At 37.5% G+C, this 7,942-nt stretch overlaps 1 long non-coding RNA gene across 5 annotated transcripts; it reads left to right on the top strand.

The window, feature by feature from the left end:
- LOC109718081 lies at positions 1-2,306 on the top strand. 5 transcript variants are annotated; one of them, XR_002218367.1, is made up of 8 exons: positions 2-247; positions 325-408; positions 483-599; positions 755-789; positions 871-971; positions 1,058-1,118; positions 1,487-1,689; positions 2,008-2,306. It is a non-coding gene; the product is annotated as an uncharacterized LOC109718081 (long non-coding RNA). The 5 variants fall into 5 exon arrangements; XR_002218365.1 differs by having other exon boundaries at positions 1-247; positions 1,058-1,689; XR_002218366.1 differs by lacking the exon at positions 1,487-1,689 and having other exon boundaries at positions 3-247; positions 486-599.

Raw genomic sequence — 7,942 nt, 5'->3', positions numbered from 1 at the left:
GCTCGACCTCCAGCAGCTGGTTAGGGATATCTGAGCTTAGAGATAAGGGTTTACACCTATTTTTCACTTTCTCTCTCTAAATTCTCTATTGAAGTGATAAACTAGTACCTTAGACCTAGTTTCATTTTCCCTTTCGATGTTAGCAAGCTGGGAGGGCTTTGGACCTGTGGTAGAGGGAAGGAAAAGGTGTTCTGGAGAACGCTTTGCAGCCTGAGCACAGCCGTGACTGGTTTGATACATCGGAAAGGTGAGCTAATTAACTCTTCATTGGATTAAGGTTCTAAGAGGAGAGTTGAGCTTGATTGTGGAACTTTTTGTTCTCAGCTGGTTGAGGAAGGAAATTGGTAGCTGTAGCAGGGTATTTATGATACCCTTACTCAGTTGGAGCTAAGCTATTAACCTTAGAAGGTAATTATCCAATTCCTTTCTTGTTTGGACAAGTTAGAAGGGTTACTAATGCAGTTTTGGAAGCTTTTTCGCAGCAGAGTTGCCGCAGGAACCTTAACTCCTGCACCTGAATTTTGAGGGTTCTAGCAGCAGACATTGAAGACTAATGATCGACTTCGAGCTCAGAGAAAATCAGTTAGAGCTTAGATAAGGTAATTAGTTAAATTAATCACTCTATGTTGAGCAATATTAAGTTACTGGTATTGGAACGATATTGTTCTTGAATTTTACTTTCAGCATGAGTGTGGTCACTCTAAGCAGATTATGGTAACCTTAAAGAGCTGACTTGAAGTATTTTAATCTCCAGGGAAGGGAAGATACGTAGCTAAAATCTGAGACGAGGTAAGAATCCCACTAGAAAGTAGACGTTTGGGAACAGCTTCAATGCAGTTTTGAAGCTAATTTGTAGCAGATGTAAAGCAGGTTATTGGACTATATTCGGCTAAGGATTGAAGGCTTTTGGAGCTGAATTTTGGTACGTTAACCTGATCTAAACCAGGGGATCAACTATCGTAGAGTACAAGGTGAAATTCGACCTCTTAGAAATGTTAATGTGATAGAATTACGTAGGATTTGAAGTGCTCCTAGCTAATCTTGTATTGATTACTAGGGCTTTCGGAGAATTGTGAAGATCCATACCCATAGGTCGAACGTGAATCGTCGGTTAATAGGTAGGTTTGACCTCACCAGAGTAAGTGAATTCCCCTATGTTCTATATGATACTATAGGACTATTAATTATATGCAATTGAATCACTTTGGCGGTTTTATTTGAAGGCATTGACAATCAACTCAACTTGATATTTAACAGTGAGTGATTTTGTTATGTTCTAATAAAGTAGAGAACAAATTATTCGATTGTGACCTGACCAGTGTTGTATTATTAAAAGACAAGTTTACCTTGCGAATAACACATGTAAATTAGCATCTTTATTATGTGGTTATTGATCTAGTGGATACTAGCATTTCTTATTGTACAGAGAATCCGACCTATTGGCCGAGAGTAAAAAACTTACATACTTGATATATGATGATTGAAGCGGTTGGACTATGATTTATGCTTGTTTGCCATTGTGTTCATTCGCACAAACTTGTGAGAGTCGCGCCCTACAAGCCGGTACTCCGGAGTTGGCCTACGCGACAGATTGCTCACCCGTGCGGGATTGAGTGCTGAAGTGGATTACCGTGGGGAGTGCATACTACCACCGGGCCATTAGGCCCGGCGCAAGCTGGACTACCTTATGTAGGTCCTTATGATTTGAACCAAGTTACTAAAAGATAGTAATAAATAATTACTATTATACAGTGTACAGCTACCTTTAATATGACATGTTCATGCTTTAAGTAATTACTTTACTCGTTTCTACTCATTTGACACAGTTGATAGCATCATACATGTTCATCGTTATTTGTTGTTGAATTATTTCGCACGCAATAAATGTTTTTACATTTCTAATAGTACATCATGAGCCTAGTGGTGTAACTCGCCGAGGCTGGCGGCTTATCCACTGGGAACTATTGTTTAATAGTTCTCATGCCCTTTTTATTGTTGCTTTTACAGAGCCACCTACTACAGGAGAGGCTAGGGATCGTGGCAAGGGAGTCGTGTCTAGCTAGATATAGCTTGGAGCTTGTCTAGATGATCACCTTGCTACTCGGGCTACGGCCGAGGGTGATGTACCCGTGTATAGAAAGACTACCATTGTATATATATTTTGAGTGACCTTGTGATGTATTTACGGTTTGTACCTGGGATGACAGTTTTGGTGTTTCTCTGTGGAATAGAAGAATTCGGGACTGTACAGACTTGCACTCTCTTCTGATAGTGGTATTATTGATTTGTACTTTGCTCGGATATCATCCTGGGGTCTTATTGTCATCTTCACTTGTTTAATATGATTTTGTAGACATCTTATATACTGCAGGTATATGACGGGTCTGTACATGTACCGGGTATGCTTCCGCTGATACCCGGGCATGACACTTCACATTTAAAACGATTACATCATGACTTCGTACAAATAGAGAGTGATTGACTTGGACAACTATTCCTATAATATCTGAGAAAAACTGAAGTAGTATAGGTGGCGAAAAACTGAAGTAGTATAAGTGGCGAAGATGGCGTAGATGACAATGTGCCGGCGCCGGTAACGACAATGTGTCGACGCCGGTGACGATAATGATGAGGAGGACGATGACTATATGCTGGTGCCGATGGGGAGAAGGGGACAAATGAGAAATGATATTACTAAAAAAATATTTGAGAATATTTGAAAAAAAAATATAGGTGAAAATAAAAAAGGATATTACTAAAAAGAATATATGCTTTATATTTAATAAACATATAGGTAAAAATAAGAAAATACTGAAAAAATATACTAAAACTGTATAAAGATACATTAAAAAAAATTCAAGTGGAATTAAAATATCTCTCCAACTGTGGCGAAGGCATGTGCCGGTGCCGGCGCCGGTGATGATGATGATGACGATGAGGAGGACGATGACAATTTTGAGAATATTCAAGAAAAATATAGGTAAAAATAATAAAAGATATTACTAAAAAAATATATGCTTTATATTTAAGAAATATATAGGTGAAAATGAGGAAATAGTAAAATAGGATATGCTAAAACAATATAAAGGGACATTTAAAAAAAGGGAAATATTTAGATGGGATCAAAATATCTTTCCAGTTGTGGCGAAGATAGCGGAAACGACAATGTACCGGTGACAATGATGATGATAATGAGGAGGACAATCACGATGTACCTGCTCACAACGGAGACAAGTAAGAAAGAATATTATTAAAAAAATATTTAAAAATATTTGAGAAAAATATAGGTGAAAATAAAAAAAAATATTACTAAAAGATATGCTATATATATTATGTGATAAGTATTATGATAAGATAAGATTAGATACTGTAGATATAGGTGAAAATAAAAAAAAAAATATTACTAAAAAAATATGTTTTATATTTGAAAATTTTAAAATAAGATATGCTAAAACAGTATAAAAGCACATTAAAAAAAAAGATAAATATTTAGATGGGATCAAAATACCTCTCTAATTGTGGCGAAAGTAGCGAAGGTGACAATGTGCAGGCGACGCAATTGTGTGGCGAAAGTAGCGAAGGTGACAATGTGCAGGCGACCCAATTGTGTGGCGAATGTAGCAAAGGCGACAATGTGCAAGCGACGCAATTGTGGCGAAAGTAATGAAGGCGACAATGTGCAGGCGACAGTGATGATGACGACGATGAGGAGGACGATCATGATGTACCTACCGACAACGGAGACAAATAAAAAAGAATATTATTAAAAAAAGATTTAAAAATATTTGAGAAAAATATAGTTGAAAAGAAAAAAAAAACATTATTGAAAAAAATATATTTTTTATATTTGAGAAACGTATAGGTGAAAATGAGAAAATATCAAAAGATATACTATCAGAAATATCACGGCCCGGATTACTCGTTCCCCGGGCGCGCCGGCAAATCCGTCGTATACAAAGGAATTTCTCTTGTATACGAAGCGATAACTATACCTGTAAATCATACAATACTACAAACAGTAGTATAGAGCTGCTAGAAGAACCAGTAATAAAAACAAACCGAGTTCCATATACATATGCCAAATCCAAGATACAATACTACTCGCACTGGCGAGTTAAATATATGTATGTACATGAACTCCAACCAGAAACAACTACCTGCTGTAGGGGCACCTCTAACTCGGCTCTCGGGTAGGGCTCTAACTCGCAACGCCTTTGCTTCGATCCTGATCAGCAACAGCAGCAGCCGAAGACGATGGCTCTGCAAAAATGGGGTAACAACAGAGCGTGAGAACTACTGTAAAACAAGTAGTCCTCAGTGGGTACCGCCCTCAACATCATCGGTCCACCCACTAAGTCTACATAAGGGAGCAAAGGTAGTAATAAATGCTGGAATGAAATGTGCAGCTACCATTTATTACACTATCATGCTTTAAGCTGACCTACTGTAGTAATGTCAATCCTAACCCAATCTTTTTAGGGACTGTAAACATACCCATCCTAGGGACTGAACACACCCGTCCCGCCCAGTTGAGACTATCCAACTACCTCCACACTATCCAGTCCGTGGAGAACAAGTCTAACCGGCATGAACGACACCAACGCGAAAGCACAACGCCCGTCTCCGGAGTGGCACTCGTGGGAGCTACCCAACTGAGTATGCAGCGTATCTCTGTCGAGCTCAATCAGGCTCTCTCAAGCCAAAGTCCAAGTAACCAACTCTAACTGGTCTAACAACCAACAGGTCATGTGCCCTCGGCACAATCCGACGCCAAAAAGGCGATATGGGTCCATCGTCAACCCCGACGGCACCCAACAGTCCGGAACAGCCTAAACGCTACTGTAAAAATACACACAGTATCCCAGCATGAGCGTAACTGAAAGCTAAACTACCTGGGGTACCCGTCGCCTCAATACTGCGACGATACAAAATTACAACGGCTCCTAGAGCTAAATCAGGTAGTGTAAACAGGTGGCAGGTCCAAATCGCTGGTTTTCTCCTAAGTCAAATTCCAAGTCCAACATGTATATTTATGGTTTACTAATCATGTCCTCAATACTGATTTCATCCATTATACAATCAATGAAATTGAGCTACAATATGATTTACAAAAACTGAAAATCATAAATGTCGACTAATACTGTGCTTAGGAATAAACCGATGTAACCCACCTTAATTGCTAATCCTGGTAGCAAAGAAGGTCCTGAACCAAAGCTAATTCTTGCTGGATCAACCAAAATCCTCCAAGACCAGTAATCAAGCTATCTCCAAGCTCTACACATTGAATTCCATCAATTATCCCAATTTCAACACTAAAGCTTAATTTAATCCCTATCATAATGTCAAAACTCATCTAATTACCTCCAAATCAGGTGAGAAAGGTCTCAAATCCAGTGAATAATAATAGAGAATGTATCTCAGGTCCAAAATCCCACTGCCTACAAAGATAGCATCAAGAAAAGCTCAAAAATCTCATTTTCACTCAATGTCAATAGCAGTTCAGAAAAACCTCAGTTCGACCAAGCTAACCTCAACCAAAATCTGTAATTCAGGACTTCGTGGATTCCTCTGGAAGTCTAGAATCCAGCAAACCAAGTTTCACCGCGATCCGACCTTCCTACGTCACGTACGAGCCAAAACACTGGAGGTCGTCGCTGAAGAACTGCAGAATCAGAAGAACAGGTGAAAAGAGCTTACTGGGGTTGCACACCATCTATTTATAGGGTGTTAGAACGGTCCCATAAGCCTCAGGAACAACAGCTGTAAACTTGCAACTCAGCAGAAACGGGCACTTCCGGGCTCCCGGACCCACATTATGGGCACCCGAATCCTCCAGGCTACACAATTGTTTCACTTCGGATCCTACGCCCGTGGTGCACTGCGCCCATATCCGGCTCCGGCGAACTTCACCAACCACTAGCCACGTGTCAACACAAACGATATTCACGATGTAAAATTTTTGGACCCACTTCTGAGCGCCCGGAACATAGGATCCGAATTGGCTTCCAGTTCTGATCAAATCTGCACTCAACTTCTGGGCGACCCAAGACCTGTTCTGGGCGCCCGAATCTGGCAAAACTCCAGTTTTGCTTATTTCAGTGCGCCGAGTCCATTTCTGCATCCATTTCGCGCAGAAATGACTCCGACTCAGTCCGACATTCTCTAGATGTGTCGACCAGTCACTAACACTGAAGCCAATCCTATCCAAAGCTCAGAAACACTACAAGAAAAGGATATGCTCTACATATTGTGTGATAAGTATTATGATGAGATAAGATTGAATATTGTAGATATTATACGTGAAGGTATTAAGATATGCTCAATATTTAAAAAATGCTAAAATATTTTTACAGGTATTATGTGATAAGTATTATTATGAGATAAGATTATATATTATAAATATTATATATGAGGTATTAAGATATGATCTATATTTGAGAAACGCGTAGAATATTTTAGCAGGTCTTACTTAAATATTCAATATTTTGCTACAAAAATTTAAAATTATATTTAATTAATGATTTAGTTTTGATTGGGCGGGTATTAAATTTTTTTTATAAATATTGTACGCTTTTATGGCACATTATTTAAATATTAAATATTTTAGTAAAAATATTTAAAATTATATTTAATTAATGATTTAGTTTTGATTGGAGGGGTATTAAAATTTTTTTAGCAATATGTAACACTTTTATGGTTCGCCAAATTTTAATACTCGTTAAAATTGAATCTATCATCTCACGTAAGAAAATCTACTATCATGAATTAAAATTTAAATTATCAAATTTGCGGATATTAAATTTTGGCGGACATTACAAATTGAAAATTTAATTTTGAGTATTAGCAAGCATTACGTTTGAGAAAGAAAATATTTGAGAAAACGCGTGGATATTAGATAAATTTAATTGTACATATTACGTGATTGGCGGATATTACGTTAAATATGAAATAAATTTAATTTTACGTATTATATGATTGACAGGTATTACATTATAAATTTAATTTTACGTATTACATGATTGGCGGATAGGAAGAAAATATTTGAGAAACGCGTAGATAGGAGATAACGGATATGGTGGATATTATTATCACAAAAGGTGACAGATATTTTTATTTTCAATCGTTAGATAAGATCTAATGACAAAAAAATTAATATCTTTATTTAAGAATAAATTATTATTTAGTGAATTATTTGAAATGATTGGTTGAAAATTACTGGAAATAAAAATATTAATAAAAAGAGTAGAGACATTTTTGGAAAAAGGAAAAAATTTAAAACTCACGCTTTTATAAGTAGTATATATATATATATATATATATATATATATATCACCTCGACCGTCACAGGATTCGCGACGAAATCCATTCTCTCTCCATAAGGCCAAAAAGACGCACAATTACATATAAAACGCGTATTTTTGGATTTCTCAATCCGTGCATCAAACTCAAAATCTGTCAGCGCCAGTAGTTCAATAGCTGAATCCTTTGAAATGAGCTATTGGACTGATATGAACGGTAGTCCGATACGCAACAGAAGCCAACTCTACTCGCGTGGCTTCCGAAAAACGCGGAGTACTATTCACTTAAGTGAAAACTAATAATCGTGTATCTTCTCCGTTTTAGCTCATTTCGCCTGAAACTGACGAGTGCTTATGTAATTAAATTACACACATAAACATCATTCAACCAGAGAGTTTGAGTAGCACTGTCAAAAAATCTCAGTCCTTACAGATGTAGAGTTGAGATGATGAGTGATAGGTGGTGGTAGGTTGAATAGTGTTTGATCCAAAGGCTTATTAGTAATCAAGGAGTAGATTCAGGACTAGAAGTAACTCAAAAAGCACAGAAGGGGTTGGTGCTTTTGAGAGTATTCTAACTAATTCTATATATTATATTATATATTAGAGGATGAGAGAGAGAGAGTCCGGGCTACTATACTACC

The sequence above is a fragment of the Ananas comosus genome, linkage group 12 (assembly GCF_001540865.1).
Source record: "Ananas comosus cultivar F153 linkage group 12, ASM154086v1, whole genome shotgun sequence".
NCBI classification, from domain to species: domain Eukaryota; kingdom Viridiplantae; phylum Streptophyta; class Magnoliopsida; order Poales; family Bromeliaceae; genus Ananas; species Ananas comosus.
The sequence above is the reverse complement of the archived record's forward strand: the minus strand, read 5'-3'. Positions and strand labels throughout refer to the sequence as shown.